At 45.3% G+C, this 16,105-nt stretch overlaps 1 long non-coding RNA gene across 3 annotated transcripts in view; it reads right to left on the bottom strand.

Moving 5' to 3' along the window:
* Positions 1–14,444, bottom strand: part of LOC107312234 (uncharacterized) — a 39,536-nt gene extending 25,092 nt beyond the window's left edge. Inside the window, exons 1-3 of one of the 3 annotated variants that reach the window (XR_014944925.1) lie at positions 14,096–14,383; positions 3,182–3,241; positions 2,548–3,020 (exon numbers count right to left, since the gene is read on the bottom strand). This is a non-coding gene — a long non-coding RNA (uncharacterized LOC107312234). Of the gene's footprint in view, positions 1–2,547; positions 3,021–3,181; positions 3,242–14,095 lie in introns of those variants that run through there. The other 2 variants (XR_014944926.1, XR_001554441.3) reach the window with 2 other exon arrangements.
* Positions 14,445–16,105: the final 1,661 nt, after the last annotated feature.

The following is a 16,105-nucleotide window of genomic DNA, read 5'->3' as shown; positions in this document are numbered from 1 at the left end:
TTATCTTGGTCTATTCAAACAGTTACATGCCAAATCTCTCAAAATCTCCAGCTTTGTACAGTCTGCTGTTTTATCCCATGGTGATGTTCTGCAGGAAGCACAGCCCGTGTAATGCAGGAGTGACAGCCCATGTAGCTGACCTATTTGTTGTCTCTATGGAGCACAGAACTGGTGCATTTTATCCCATACTCACAAGGAAGGGCATTGCATGAGCAAAGTGGCATTAAAAGACTGGAAAAAATGAGGTAGGAATAGGCAGACAGCATTCTCAGGCATGGGATTACCAGCAAAATCCCACAGGTATCTCTCCCAGGGCTTAGATCATGTGAATCATATGGATCAGGCAGCAACATCTTCATAAATGACCTGGAAATGCAAGGAACAGTTGTAGGAAATTGTTCTGGTTTCAACTGGGATGGAAGTGGTTTTGTGCATAGCATCTGGTATGATGCTGTGCTTTGGTTTTAGGAGAAAAACAGTGTTGATAGAACAGCGATGTTTCAGTTGCTGCTGATCAGTGCTGCACAGAGCCAAGGCTGTTTCAGCTCCTCATGCTGCCCTGATAGTGAGGAGATGAGGGGATGCAAGCAGCTGGGAGGGAACAGAACCATGAGAGCTGACCTAAACTGCCACGAGGATGTCCTGCACCATATGGTGTTATGGGAAAACTATAAAGCAGTGGGGTTTTAAGGAAATGCATAAAGGAAACAACATATGTAGAACTGAAAGTCACAGCTGGCAGGACAGATGACATAAAAGGTGGGACTTTGCTGCTGCTAACTGTTGAATGAACTGTAAAGCCCCCTGAGCAAATTGTGAAGTCCAAGGGAGAGTTGCTGTAGCGGCAAACTTAAAACTAGCAGGTTAGCACCTGTTAGCAGGTTAGCATCAAGTGAGTTGGAAATGGAGAGGGAGTGAGATGAGAGTGAGCTGTGGTTTCAGGAAACAAAAAATAATGAGTTAAAAAGCTGATAAAGGTTGAGAGTAGAATTATAGTCATGAAGGGCGAGAGCTGCCAGAAAGAAACTTCGTTCTTATAATTGCCAAAACATAACAGATTTTTACATTTATTTTTGCTAAAACTCATATTGACACTTTGATTACAAACTATCAATATATGGTATTAATAAAACACTAAGGGAACAAAGAAGTGAGTCACAAGGAGCTCAAAATGCATTTTCTTCATCAGAAAGATCTGTTATCTATGGGACCTTAGGAAGATCAGCAGGAGCTTGGCACCCCTCCACAGTTTTTAGCCATTATCTTTAAGGCACAAAAGCACTGTTGATAACATTTCAAATGCAGCAGATGTTGAGCAGGACAGAAGGATCTGTATCACATATCAAGCAGAGACTTCCCAAAAGAAAAGCATTTGAAAGCAGTCAAATACAAAGATAATACTTGACACAAACAAGGTAGGCCATCCCCTAAGAGGAACTGGGCATAATGGAGAGAATCCAGTGGAGGGTACCAAGATGATGGAGGGGATAGAGCACCTCCCCTTGGCTGAGGGAGATGGGACTGCTCAGCCTGGAGAAGATGGCCATAAGGAGCTGTGGGCATAAAATGGAGCACAGGAGCTTCCCTCTGAATAATAGGAACACTTCTGAGCTGTGCAGGTGATGGACCTCAATCATACTTTGTGAACTGCATCTTATAGTAAATGACTTTGGAGGAAATTTCTTTATCAAGCTACCAGTGCAATGCACCATAACCATCCAACATGCTTGGCAAGGTAAAAGGTGAAAGGACAGGACTGGCAGCAGTAATATCACCACAAAGGCAGTGCCAGCGGACAGGAGTGCTTCTTGCTGGGGCATGTACAAGAGAGTGCTCTGCTTTGTCAAAGGAAAGAGTATTTAATTTCTCAGTGGTTTTGAACTTCTTATGCTGTACACATGTCACTTTCTAATCTATTTTTGGCTAATGAAATTTCTGAGAAGAAAATCAGATTGCTATTGACACGGAGGCTAATGCAGCCTCCTGTTTGTCACAGTCACTTTCAGAAATGAGGTTATAAGAGTGCTCTAAAAAATACTTGATTTGACAGGCCTGGAAGATAGAATGGTTTGTTGCTGTCAGTCTGTAGTAATGGAAGCTGAGTGGAATTGCTCAAGAGTAACAAATTACATAGATTTTAGTGCACAGAACAATTTCAGCAACACCGCCTTAATGTCCCTTTTAATACAAAGGAATTGCTTTCTGCTATGTAAATTGGTACCAGTGGGAGCTGGAAAGTTCAAACTGACACAAAGGCGTTGCCAGGATCCTCATCCAATTCAGTGCGAGCAGGACAGAGAGGAAAACTGTGGATCTTCTGATTAGGTCCTATACTAAACTCAATATAAATTCTCCTGATTTATTCACAGTAGTTACTGCTTATCATTAAACTTCATCAAAGTATCCATCAAACTCCATTTAGATTTGCAGTGTCTTTGGAGCTTGGCCTAAGCTTTAAGGCCTTTCATGTACTTAACTATCATGAAATGATTATAAAAGAGGAAAAACAGCCCCCAAACTAAGCAACTGTAGGAAGGACCGGTAATCTCAATGCAGTTTATTTAAAACTATGTGCAAAGAAACATAAATACTATTTATATGAGTGATCCTTATTTGCACGTTGAGGCACCTCGGCCTCCCAGTGGCACACCACAGTCACTCTGCACCAGGAGCAAGAGGAATGACTTCTTAAGGCAGTACTTTAACACCAGGCTTTTCATGTTCCCAACTCATTTGCAAACCATCAACTCTTTAACTGGCACACCACAACCATATCTTCATTCTGAAGAGGAGGCGGCGTGGATTCTTCCTTCCATCACAAGGGTTTCTATGGATGAGACTTGGTAGGACCCCTTGCCTACAGGTTGTTGGATTGCTTGTTCCATGTTGATGTAACAGAATGGGACTGAGCCCTTCCTTCCTCTGAACTGCAGTTTTATGAGCAAGCTGCCTGAGATTCACTGTGGCTGGACTGGGTTATGGCTGGAATCTGCCTTCAGCGCCTCATGTTTTTAACTGGGCTAAAAGAATTGGAAATGTTATAGTGGGGCTGAGTAGACAACATCCGCATTGTGCCAGAAGGACACAGGGAGCCCTACTTCCCTTGTGTTGAACTCTTTAGCAGGAACTAATTATCCAGCTTATAACTAGATCACAAGGGTATAGATTTGCTTAGTCTTACCATTGCAAGGGTCAGCATGGTGCCAGGGACATCTTGTTTGCTAGAGCTGCTCTTGGGTTTCTATATATAAAAAAAAAAACCAAGGGAATATGAATAATGTGGAAGCCTGGCATGCTGGAATCTCTCAATTCAATACAGTGAATTTTGAATATTGCCCTTTGAATTTAGGAACAATTTTCTCTGCAGCATCCTTGGCCAGCTCCTGTGCTCCAGCTGTGGCTGTAGGTTGCAGTTCTTGTCACTCCCATCTCCAAAACTTCAGTTCTTTTATCTGCATGTGGAGCAGGAGGTGCCTGCTGCTCTCTCCTCACCTGAGACCACAAAATGCACGTGAATACAGATAGCTGCTTAAAGGGGGTTTTCTCTTAAATAACATTTACAAAATATCTTTCACTGTACTAAACAAAGAAGTAATTAAAACCCTGCAAGCTAACAGCTTTGACTCTCTGGCCTATCCTAATTCCATCCTTAGGTAGTTTGCTTTGAGGAAATTCTGTGACTTGGAGCTAAGGATTATAAATATCAACATGGCTGGATCACATAACCAGACCTCTCTGAAAGAGCTGAAGGACTGACAGCTGTATCCAGGTGTGACTGTCTGCAGGTCTATGCCTATGTTGTAGGTAGGAGACACCTCCACACAAAGCAGCCCCCTCTGTTGCATGTGCTACCACTTGCTTGCCTTGTCACCTTGCCCCCAGGCAATCCTTGGTTGTGGTACGGTGCTGTGCCAGACCAGTGTTTCAGATTGCATATGGCAACACTTTAAAAAGATTAACAGCATGAGATGAATAGATTTCATATCCATGTTTTTTTTAATCCTGGTATGCAAACACAGGCTTAAGGGCCTTATCACGCCTTGCACAGTTTGGTGAGGATGTTATGACACAAATGGTGCTTACACAAGAGCAGGTCAGCACTTTGGATCAGGTAACCTCCAGTGGTCTCTTCCAATCTCAGCCAGCCTCGATTTAGCACTGAGCATTGAGTGCAGTTGCAGAAACACGGCCACAGCCTCCATGGAACCTGTGCTTGTAGAGATCCCTGCTCTTGGGAGCAACTTGGGTCATTGCCTGAGCCCGGAGTGAACAGCAATAAGCAGAACGTCCTCCCCAGCCACTCCTGTAGGGTTCAGCCATAGGCAGTGGGATGCCTGAATGACCAGTGGTTGAAGGGATGTGAGCTCCTCTGCTGCCTTCTCCTCTTAGACCCTCACATCATGACTAGAGCAACAAGAATAAGAACACTGTTGAGTTTACTTCTATTACTTTTTTAAAGACTAAATAAATATGATTTCTTGCAACTGCTGGCCAGCACTCAATAACTATTGGCTCTTGGCCCTGCAAACCATCTGTCTTATACCTAGCAGGAGTTTGCACGGAAGTAATCTTTTTCCTTTCCTTTTGTTTTCCTGTAGCATAAGTTATCCCTTAGCCTGGATTTCGTCCATCCCTGCCTCTTGTGCGGCTGAGCCGGTCGCATATGTGAGGTTTCAGCAAGCAGCAGGCTTGCTGCTCAGGTAGCAGATTTAATGAGACTTCTCTCTTTTTGCATCCAAGCAAAACAGCCATCCTCCCTCCTGTGTGGCAGTGCAGCAGAGCAGTGACAGACCTCGCAGAGGGCTTCCAGGGACAGCAGAGTGCTAGCAAGTGTCCAGTACAGGAGCCTGGGGATTTGCTGAACTTGCTGACATCTTTATGAACAGCCCTTTTACTTATAGATATTTCCCACCTCAGTGCATCATCCTTGCTACCACACCAAGCAAGGAAAACCATTACAGAAGTACTGTGTCCAGGTTTGGAGCCCTCAGTACAAGAAAGACGTGGAGCTGTTGGAAAGGGTCCAGAGGAGGGCGATGAAGATGATCAGGGGGCTGGAGCACCTCCCCTATGAGGACAGGCTGAGGGAGTTGGGCTTGTTCAGCCTGGATAAAAGAAGGCTGCAGGGTGACCTCATTACGGCCTTTCAGTATCTGAAGGGAACCTATAAACAGGAGGGGAGTAAACTCTTCAAAAGGGCTGATAATACCAGGACAAGGGGAAATGGATTTAAGTTGAAAGAGGGTAGATTTAGGTTGGATGTTAGAGGGAAGTTCTTCACTAGGAGAGTGGTTAGGCCCTGGAACAGGCTGCCCAGGGAGGTTGTGGATGCCCCGTCCTTGGAGGTGTTCAAGACCAGGTTGGACGGGGCCCTGGGCAACCTGATTTAGTAAAGGTGTATGTTTGGTGGCCCTGCCAGGCAGGGGGGTTGGAACTACATGATCCTTGAGGTCCCTTCCAACCCGGGTCATTCTGTGATTCTGTGAAGCCTTGAAAGCCATCTAGTCCAACAGCCCTGAGATGAGCAGGGACACCCACAGCTCCATCAGGGGCTCAGTGCCACATCCAGCCTGACCCTGAGTGCCCCCAGGGACGAGGAATCCACCACCTCTCTGGGCAGCCTGTGCCAGTGCCTCACAAATGTTTTCACGAGTTACTTTTATTTGAACCTACAAGATAAGTTTCCCCAAATCCTTATCCTTTTTTCATTCCAGGACATCTGTGCATATGAAGCAAAAGGAACCATTACTGTTACCAAGGCAGGTGTTTGAGCTGTGCTGGGAGTTAAAAATGAGATTTGTGCTAAAAACTAATTTGATTCAATGGGAAATTATTGAATCGAGCACACAAATTGATTTGTTTTGGTTGCTCAGTAGTGACAGAAATAGAAAGACATACTTTAAAATAATTAAAGAAACGATTGGCTGGAATAAATTGTGGACTAAATCCCTTTTGAATTAGTGTAATTCTGACTTCAGATTTCTGAGGTTTGGAGCTCTCTGATGCTGGAGACTCAGGCTGGCTGCTTGGCTCTTCTGCTACAGACTGCAGGAACCAGGTGCTGCATTTCAGAGTAATCCTCTGACATCAGGATTTGGGCACTGAGCCTCGTGCCATACATTTTCAGCAGCACCTCCTTGCACATCTTGTTTGAATCTTCCTATCAGGAGGCAACCCAACGCTCCAAAAATTGAAAATTACATGGTAACAAGAGTGTTAGCTCTTATTTTCTGCCATTTCTTCTCATTTCCAGCCTCTCTGGAAGCTGCACAGACCCAAGAGAAATGCTGAAGCATCCTCCTCCAAGAAGAAGTTATGGAGGGGTTTTGTGCTATAATAGAGGACATGCCACACTACTGAGTGCCCTTCATCCATACAAAAGAAAATGAAAAAGGAAGTATGACCTCTCTGCTCAGTACTTCTTGCTCTAAAGTGAGGGCTAACTTGGGGGCTTTCATATGAGATGGAAATCAATCCTTATCCTGCAAAAAAGTGTTGAAGATACCATCCTGAGAGTTCATAGCTGGCTTCTCAGGGAGAAACCTGAAGTGGTAATCACAGCAAAAGTGGGATGGCAGTACAGGTTGAACCTTCCCACCAATATCCCATTCCATGTTGTTGCTGTGTGACAGATGGCGGCAGAGGGGCACTTTGACATAATGCTGTCTGACATGGAAGAGTGCACGAAGTAAAGGTGTGTGACTGAATGCCTCCATACAGAAGAAAAATTGCACCTACTGACATTCACTGATGCTTGCTGAACATTTACAGAGACCAAACAGTGGGTGTGAGCAGAGTGAGGCAAAGGGAGGTAAAACACTATGAAACAGTGGTTGTCCTCTGCTGGTGCAGACTGTTACGAGTGACATGCAGTCCCAGTGTTCCATCACCTCACAGTAAAGCAGTTCTTCCTCATGATCATAGTGAACTTCCTGAGTTCCACTGTGGGCCCATTGCCCCTCATTCCGTCACAGGGAACCACTGAAAAGAGCCCGGCCTCCTCCACTTGGCTCCCTTTAGATATTTATAGGCACTGATAAGATCCCCCTCAGCTTTCTCTTCCCCGTGGTGTACAGTCCCAGGTCTCTCAGCCTTTCCTCAGGAGACAGGCTCCAGGCCCTCAGCTTTTTATGCCCCTTCACTGGGCTCTCTCCAGAAGTTCCCTGTGTTTGCTGAACTGAGGAGCCCAGAACTGAAAGTGAACTCATGCGAGATGCCCATACTAAAAAGGAACTAGATCTGACATTGATGAATCTTCCAGTCGATTAAGAAAAGCTGCAGAACAATCACAGACCGTGCCAAGAAAATCCCTACATGTACGAATGCAATTGTGTTAATCCGCATAACAACAGCTCCCTCCCCTTCCCTTCCAAACCACTGCTTCTCTCTGCTTGTTAAAACCAGAAGAAATCACACAGCATCTGTTATTCATTTCATGCGGACTCCATGCTGCAATGTGGGAAAAGCTCGTCAAAATGTGCATTCAGGACTTTGCCCCTCTGCAGGGCAGGACTGTCCCTGCAGTTCCTTCATACAGTACTGAGGCACAGGGGAGGTATTGCCAGTGGTGGCCAGGACAAGGCAGCTCCCAGGATGAGGACAGCAAGATGCTGACGTGCCAAGTGCTGCCTGCGCAGTAACGTGGCTTGTTCCCAGGCAGATTTCTTTAATCTGGAAGGATGTGTCACTTTTGACTCATGTCTGCTCCCCAGATGCAGCAAGATGGCCATCTCTTTTACTCATTGTAAACTTGGACCAGGATGGAGAAGCCCAGACACTTGAGTTCCAAGCTCTGCTCGGAGTTACTTGATGAGAGATAAATTAACTCCAGTGAAGACAAAGATTTGCACAGAAGAAATAAGCCAACTTTGACCTTTTTTCCCTTTGCCGCTGACTTGTCTTTCTTTGTAGCCAAAGTTCTACCATATTTTTGGCAGGATCCTTGCTCTCCAATCAGACATACCTCCTGATGAGGACAAAACTGGTTTTGCTCAGAGCAGGATCATACTAGAGACAAGAAGGTGTCAAATAGCCTCAGGTAGGAGAAGACACCGACAGATTTAAGTATTGTTTTTACTTTTAAAAACCACTACCTCTGAAGATCCATTTAAAAAGAAAAGAAATGGAATATTGAATTAAAACAGTGCCTATCCACTTGCTTGCTAATGGTGATAGTTCAGGACTCTACAAACATTTTATTATCACGGGATACAGAGACAATTTGCCAGACTCTGATCTCAGCTGCACATGGTGTGGTTTATCTTGCGCTCCTTTTCCATGGGAATATCTGAGGTCAGAATGTGTTTCACCCTTACATTTTCATTGTCTTTAAAGCAAGGGGAAGCTTTCCTTCACAACGTAGGAACAGTGAAATGATTAATAAAAGCTAAATAGGGCAGTTTCAGAAAAATGCATGATTCATAGCAACTTGTTCAGACCTATTCCTAAGTCATATACATTATGGCAATTTAATTATGTAATTAGGGGATCATGTACTGCTGCGTGCCCACAGTTCCCACTCATCCGACTAAATGCAGATGGGCTCGCGCTACGGGGAAAGGAATGCACAAAAGAGAGAAGGAGAAAAGTGGCTCTGGAATTTGAGATAAACCACGCAGAAAAAAACCACAAACCCAACACCCAAATGGCAGATTTTGCTTACCACGAAGTCTTCATTTATTTAAATGTAGCAAAAATCTGAGCAGAAGAGCATCCCAGCAACAAGCCAAGGCAATGCTGGAGTAGGATTAACGCCATCAGAGGGAGGGAAATGTCACGGCATGCGTAAAAAAGCTGAAGATTTCAGGCAGCAGCAACACTGCTCCCAGCTGAATGGAGGTATTTCTGTTTCAGAGCTAGATCTGGCATTTCACAAGGCACTTCTCCACTTAAATCACAAGGTTATAGGTTAGTGAGTGCTGCTTCATCTTCTGTAATAAAATATATTTGGTGATGCCTGAATGGTTGGGGAAGAATAGGGCTATTCTGTAGAAAGCTTGCACCTCATAACTGGATCTCCACTGAATCCAAGACACTACCTACCTCATTCAAAGAGTCTTCAAGACATCTCCTACCTTGTTTGTGCACTGAAGACGTATGTCTGTGGAAATATGCATACACACAACTTGCTGTCAAATCAATGTCTTTTGAAAGTACCACTGGCAATTGGGAGCTCAGCAGCATGAGGGATGCAATAGTGGCAATGCTCACAGAGATAAATTACTGTTGGCAGTGATGGAAAATTTCTGAAAAACTCATTTTAGATCTTAATGGTTGCTTTTGCTATCTTTGGGAGAGCAAGTAGGAATTGATCTTAAATTGGAGCAGCACAGGCAGACAGCACCCCACCCATGGGAAACTCGATTGCAGCAACGTAACTCAGCAGTAAGCTGTGAAAAACCTGAACCCAGCAGTCTGAGTCCAAAGCAGAGGAGTCCAGAGCTTGTCCATGCAGGCAGTTCTTGCAGTGCCACTGTACCACCCTTCTGCTGCTGCTGCTGCATGTGGTGGTGCCCATGCAGAGTGGGGAACCCGTCAGCAGCACTGCCTCATCCCACAGGAGTGACTCACATCAGCAGCATCACCTCTGCATGCCAAGCATATCAGGTCAACAGAGATTAAAAAGTACTGAGGAAACAAGTCTAGTGCATAAGGATCCCTCAAGGGAAAGGGAATGGATGCAAATTGTAGGGAAAGGTACATCTATTCACATTCCATTTGCAATCCCTATCTCTTGCACATGCAACTGATACCCACCAGCTGAGCTGCCCCTCTCCAGAAGGAGTGTAACATGCTCAGTCTTCAGGTGAATTCCTGTCCCTGCACTATGGATCAAGACCTTTGGGCTCCATTTACAGACTTATATTGCAGGATTTTAGTTCTTACAGAATGTTAGCATTGCTGAAGGCTGAGAAAAGAGCACAAGTTTGACCACAGAAGCTGCCTTGGTTGTGTGGTGTGTACAAGCTGGAAAGGTATCTTGTGGCATAAGAAACCTGAAGGAAGTATGGTGCATGTACCAGTAGACATGTATCAGAATATATATACCAGGAATGGATTAACACCAGGAAGGTATGTATTTAATAACCACGTGAAAAATACCCTTTTTATTTCAATTTGCCTTCAAGCAGAGTAAGAGAGCACCAACTCACAATATGAGGGCTGACAATAGTGAGCTGTTTCCTGCAGCTGGGGTGGATTTGCTGGAGAAAAGCCTTCCTGGCTCAGAAACTGCTGACTCTTGTACCTGGAAATAGCACATCTTTTTGCCAGTCAGATTAGGAAATGGAGAGGGGACGTTCTGGTTTCTGAGGTGCAGCAAGACATGACCAATGAGCAGGAGAAATGTCTCCAGCATCCAGAATGGGATACCGCAGGCCCGTGGCTTTTTGGCCGTCCTCAGCTTTGTGCAGGGAACTGAGCAAGCTCTGAGCACACAGTCATGTCCTGTAGAAATCAGCACTGATAAAACAAACCCAAACATGGGAGAAGATCCCCTAGTACACTGAGGTGATGACTTAATGTGGTGAGCCAGGGCTGGGAAGTGAAAGATATCAATAAAGGATGAAAAACTGGAAGGAACAACATTCACTGGAGACTGTCAACTGCCTTGAGATCCAAGGGATGTGATAACACCAGAAGCTTTTGGCTTTTGCCTTCCATGATGCAACAGCAGGAAGGACATTGGTGCTGCAGTGCCAGCTGTAGGACTCTGCTGGGGCAGCTCGTCAGCAGCAGGCTCCCAACAGAGGTTTAAACATGCTGAAAGAAAGACTAAAGCTGCCTCAAAGCTGACACAAAGCCCAGATGAGGGGAATTATGCCAGGATAAAGGAAGGTGTGAAGGTAATCATGCTGGCAACCTTATTCCCCATGGGAACATTTCTCTTCCAGTATGAGTAGAGGCCATTTACAGCACAGTTGTTTCTGAAGAGATAGTCTAAGCTGAAAAAAAACACCACTCTATATCCTGTAATAAGATTGACATGGGAAATTGCACCAGTGAAACTGCAGCAACAGATCTGTAATTGCGGCACTCTGGCTTCCCATGCAGATGTGACCTGATTCTGATCTGTGCTGCAATGTGGGAGAGGTGAATAAGCCCACTGTGTTTGAATAGGTGGGGTTTGGCCTCTGCTCCCAGGTAACTGTGATAGGACAAGAGGAATCACCTTAAGTTGCAGCAGGGGAGGCTCAGGTTGGATATTAAGAAACATTTCCTCTCTTATAGCACTGTAATATTCCCAAAATTTGATTTACAGTTGAGAAAGACTATAGAAACAGATTGCTTTTTCTTTCTTTTTTTCCCCCCACTAATTATTACACTAATGCAATTATTTTATAAACTAAAATACAAGAGAAGAGAGATTGCCTCTTCCCGCTGAATCAGAGGTTAGAAGTTAGCCATGTAGGCTAAGGCTGGTTTGATGACATCTCCTCTAACAGCTCATTTTCAATCCCCAAATCAGCTGTCCCCCATCACAAGCACATTGCGTCAGGCTCACGAGCGCGTTGGCATTGTATCAAACTACAAATCACATCCTGTCATCTATATTCCTATGGGCTGAGCTCCGTATCTAAGTAGAAAAACTTACGTCGAAGCACAGCCCAAACTACTATTAACTTCCATATGGACATATCAATTACAGGCATGATGAAGTTAATGTAACAAATGCAATTTGCTCCAGAGGAGAATCTGATCTTACATGTTCATGAAGTTCAGCACTGTCTCTGGGAGAACCAGGTTTCATTCCACATTCAAGGGTCTGTCTGTGTAGCAACATTTAATTGTACATACAAAAATGTGGCTATTATAGAAATATTTAACAGCACAACTTCTGCAGAACAGTGCCAGGCAGCCCTTAAAGTCTGAGGACCTGATTTGTCATCATTGATATCACAGAATCATAGAATGGTTTGGATTGGAAGGGACCTTTAGGATCATCTAGTTCCAAAACCCCTGCTATATAAAAACCAAATGAAGAGATAATCTTGCTGCTCTCCTGATGAAGGCCATAACCAAATAAATGCAGTCATTTGGGCTGAGAGAAGTTCAGTCTTGGTAAACATACATCACATTTTTCCTTCAAACAACACTTTTCACCTAAGCTATCACAAGTAAATAGTGCATGAAACCAGGAGTGCCTGTTAAACCACTTTTCTTGCTGAAATATTTAACACACTTGTTAGTTAACAACATCCAACCCCTTCTTTAAAAAGGAAGGAAGGAAGGAAGGAAGGAAGGAAGGAAGGAAGGAAGGAAGGAAGGAAGGAAGGAAGGAAGGAAGGAAGGAAGGAAGGAAGGAAGGAAGGAAGGAAGGAAGGAAGGAAGGAAGGAAGGAAGGAAGGAAGGAAGGAAGGAAGGAAGGAAGGAAGGAAGGAAGGAAGGAAGGAAGGAAGGAAGGAAGGAAGGAAGGAAGGAAGGAAGGAAGGAAGGAAGGAAGGAAGGAAGGAAGGAAGGAAGGAAGGAAGGAAGGAAGGAAGGAAGGAAGGAAGGAAGGAAGGAAGGAAGGAAGGAAGGAAGGAAGGAAGGAAGGAAGGAAGGAAGGAAGGAAGGAAGGAAGGAAGGAAGGAAGGAAGGAAGGAAGGAAGGAAGGAAGGAAGGAAGGAAGGAAGGAAGGAAGGAAGGAAAAAGGTGACTGCACAACAAATGAAAATGAGAAAAGTCATATGTTGAGGCATCTCAGAACGCTTTATGAAAGGAAAATACCTCTCTCTTAATGGTTTTACACAGTGAAGAACTTTAAGCATGAGGTGGAAATGCCTGGCCAAGGACTACACCACGTATGATGCTGTCTTTGGGGAAGACCTGCTCTTTGTGCACTGCCTCACATGGAATATGGGTTATCATAGAGTATCCACAGCAGGCAGGAGGCTGCAAGCAAAATCAGGGCCAGCTGAGAAGCTGGTGAATCCTGTTTCCAGTGCTCTTGTAAAGGTGCCCAGGATACACAGGGATCTGCATACTGGATGACTGTGACAATGTCTTGCTTGGGCATTGCAGAATCCTAGGGCAAAAGAACAGGAGGGCTGAAACTCAGTGGTACATTATGTTTGAAAGCATGAAGGAGCCAGGAGAATCATGGAGTCATCTAGGCTGGAACAGAGCTTCAAGATCACCAGGTGTAACCATCAACTTGACCTGTGGAGTCCCAATACTAAATCATTCCCTTTGTGCCACCAGAGCCACCTTTTATGTACATCACCTGGTCTTTACCAGTACACAAAGGAGTTTTCCTATGTAAGAGTATATAAGGAGCATCTTGAGAAGTTTCTTCCTCCTCATTTGATCATCTACAGGTCTGGATACCTACAGCTCCTCACAGAGAGCAGAGGGGCAGTGCTGATCTCTGCTCCCTGGTGACAGCGACAGGACATAATGCAATGGCATGGAGCTGCTTCAGGGGAGGGTCAGATCGGGGCTAGGAAAAGGTTTCATGATTTTATTGTATTCCTCCCTTGTTTGAGTGGGGTATGCTTCTGAAAGGAAGGGGCTGGTGGCAAGGTGATGCTAGTTGAACTAGCAGTCCCTGTGGCTGTGGCTGGAAGGAGCATCAGCCCTGCAGCCTCTCCATGCAACACAGCAGAGGCACAGCCCCATGTGCATGCTGGCTTTGCATACAGGGACCTGAAGCAGGTCTACAGCTGGAGCCAGCCAACTGCCCTCCAAGCAGAGGAGACCCACAGCAGGGACATGGATGGCTCTGATGTGTTGGTATGATTTTTGAACTAAAGACTGATGACAGCAAGCAAAAAATCAGAACTCGGACCTGTTGTGACTGCTAGGCCACATATACTGTCCTGCTTTTTGGACAGAGAGTAGAATAGTTTGTGTCCCTCCTCTCCTGAGGGGTTTGCCAAGGCTTACGCTATGCTGCAACCAACTGCAGCCACTTCATCTCTCCCAGAAAAAGGTTTGCTTTCTGCCAGGTGCCAGTGACAGCAGTTGGTTGCTATGAATCAGATGCAGCTATCACAGAAGAAATCTCTTTTACTCATCCTTACCAAAATCAAAGGGCGACACAGCCAAGGTGTAACCCTCCCCTCCATCCCACCCCTCCCTCCAGGCACACATATACTTCTCCATTTTCCCTTACCTAAATGCATCCAATGTGTTCCCAGACCTGGCAGATCCCATTCACTCATCCTCAGAAGCCACAGGAGCAGCCAGCATTGCTCACAGCCGACACCTCTGTCTCCATCACAGCCTCCCCAGGCTGACAGCATCTCACCTCACCACCACAGCCCGGCAGCCCTCCACTGCTCCCTGCCTTGCTGCGGGGTTTGTACTTGCATGGTTTCATTCCCCCACATCTGTCCTGCCTTCACAGGGACTGGAGCTCAGGACACCCTCCCCACGCCTCTAAGCCTGGTCATCTGTGACTGGGGATGTTTTCTATCCAAGCTATTGTTTCCCCTTTCCTGCCTGGCTTCTCAAGTAACTTCAGCATAGCCTTCTTTAACTCTATAATGCCAGTTTGCAACACAGAGCTGGGCAGGGAAAGTAAGTCATAAGTGACAGTCAAACATCCAGGGTGCTTTCCCCTGTTCCTCACAAGTCTGAAAAAGCCACACGGTGAGGGTGTGCCTGGAGCCCTATGTCCTGTCACAGCACCAGCATGAGATGCGGAGGCTCTGGCGCTGAGTCATGCTGCTGGGGCAGGCAGCCTCTGCTGAGCTTTAGGTTTTATGATGTTTTATGAACAATCAGCCATACAGAATCCCACAGAGGGGTTAAGTTCAAGCATTAAGTCACTGTGTGCTCAGATGAAATGAGTCGCAGGGTGTTTCACCACGCCTCTACTCCTCCCTTGCCAAGAACTGGCAAACCCTTCAGGTTTTTCTCTGTAAGAACTAGAAACTGCCAAACCACTATTAAGCCCTCAACTTATGCCGCTGGAGAGAGGAGACTATTTATAGCATGACCAAATGAATGAGTTTGCTGGACCTAATTCATACTGGGTGACTTCAACAAGTTATATAAGGGCAGAATTTAAACCATTACCTTCAACAGTTCTCAGTCTTTTCTCAAGTTTTCCTGTGGGATTTTTTTTGTGCTTTTTTAAGAGGTAAATGTCTGATATTGGCTTTATGTTATCTCGTTATCTCTGACCTGCCAGACCTTGCCCAGAGACCCCCTGCAGCCAGTGGGCTTCGCCAGCCTGCAAAATGCCACAGACCCTTCTGGTCTTCACATAAGCCTGGTAGTGCACTGATGATGAAGGCTGCTTTTCTTATTTCGCTGAGGTACATCAGAGCAACTTATGACCTCTGTTTTGGATCAGCATGGACTGCTTTGGCTGTTGTAAATAAGACTTTGGGCCCTAGTCAGAGGCCTTCTGCCTGCTCAGGGATACCAACTGCCCATCTCCCACAGCCTTCAGGGATGCTGTTCAGGTAATAACAAGGAATTGAGTCACAGAAACATAGGATATCCTGAGTCAGCAGGGACCCACAAGGATAACTGAGTCCAAGCCCCAGCTCCACACAGCATCACCCCAAATCCAGACCCTGTGTCTGAGAGCAGTGCCCTTGAACTCTGGCACTTGGTGAGGAGCTGCAGCCGCCGTGAGGCCTTCCCTCAGCTCCTCTGCTGTGCGCTGTGCAAACCCAGGGGCCTCAGCCACTCCTCACACACCTCATGCTCTCATCTCAGTAGCCCAGCTGAAGGTCTGAACTGTGTAACGTTAACACAAGCTCTACTTCTCATAGGAGTGAAAAAAGGAGTTTTAACATTTGGGAACTTCAGTTGTGCAGGTGAAAGCAGATCTTCTGCAGCATAAAAAGGAGCTGAGCAGTGTTTCAGGCCTAAGACTCAGACAGTTCTTTAGGGTTCCCAATGATTCTAGCAAAAATGATGAGCTATAAAGCAATCCTTGGCTTGAGATTAAATATCTTCAATATGTGTCACACCGCAATCTAAATCATTTAGATACTGTGCTGGCATGCAGAAAAAGCTGGGCAAGGAGGTGAACTTTAAACAAAAGTCAGATAATGCAATAAGAAGGGGAAAAAAAAGAAAAAGAAAAATACATTAAATGAAGTGTAGGAATAAAACTTGTATGCTTAACATGCAGTTGTAATAAGCTCTCAGACAGTTCTTGAAG

This window comes from Coturnix japonica, chromosome 3, assembly GCF_054131305.1.
Source record: "Coturnix japonica strain WE chromosome 3, WE-NBRP24, whole genome shotgun sequence".
Lineage (NCBI taxonomy): Eukaryota > Metazoa > Chordata > Aves > Galliformes > Phasianidae > Coturnix > Coturnix japonica.
The sequence above is the reverse complement of the archived record's forward strand: the minus strand, read 5'-3'. Positions and strand labels throughout refer to the sequence as shown.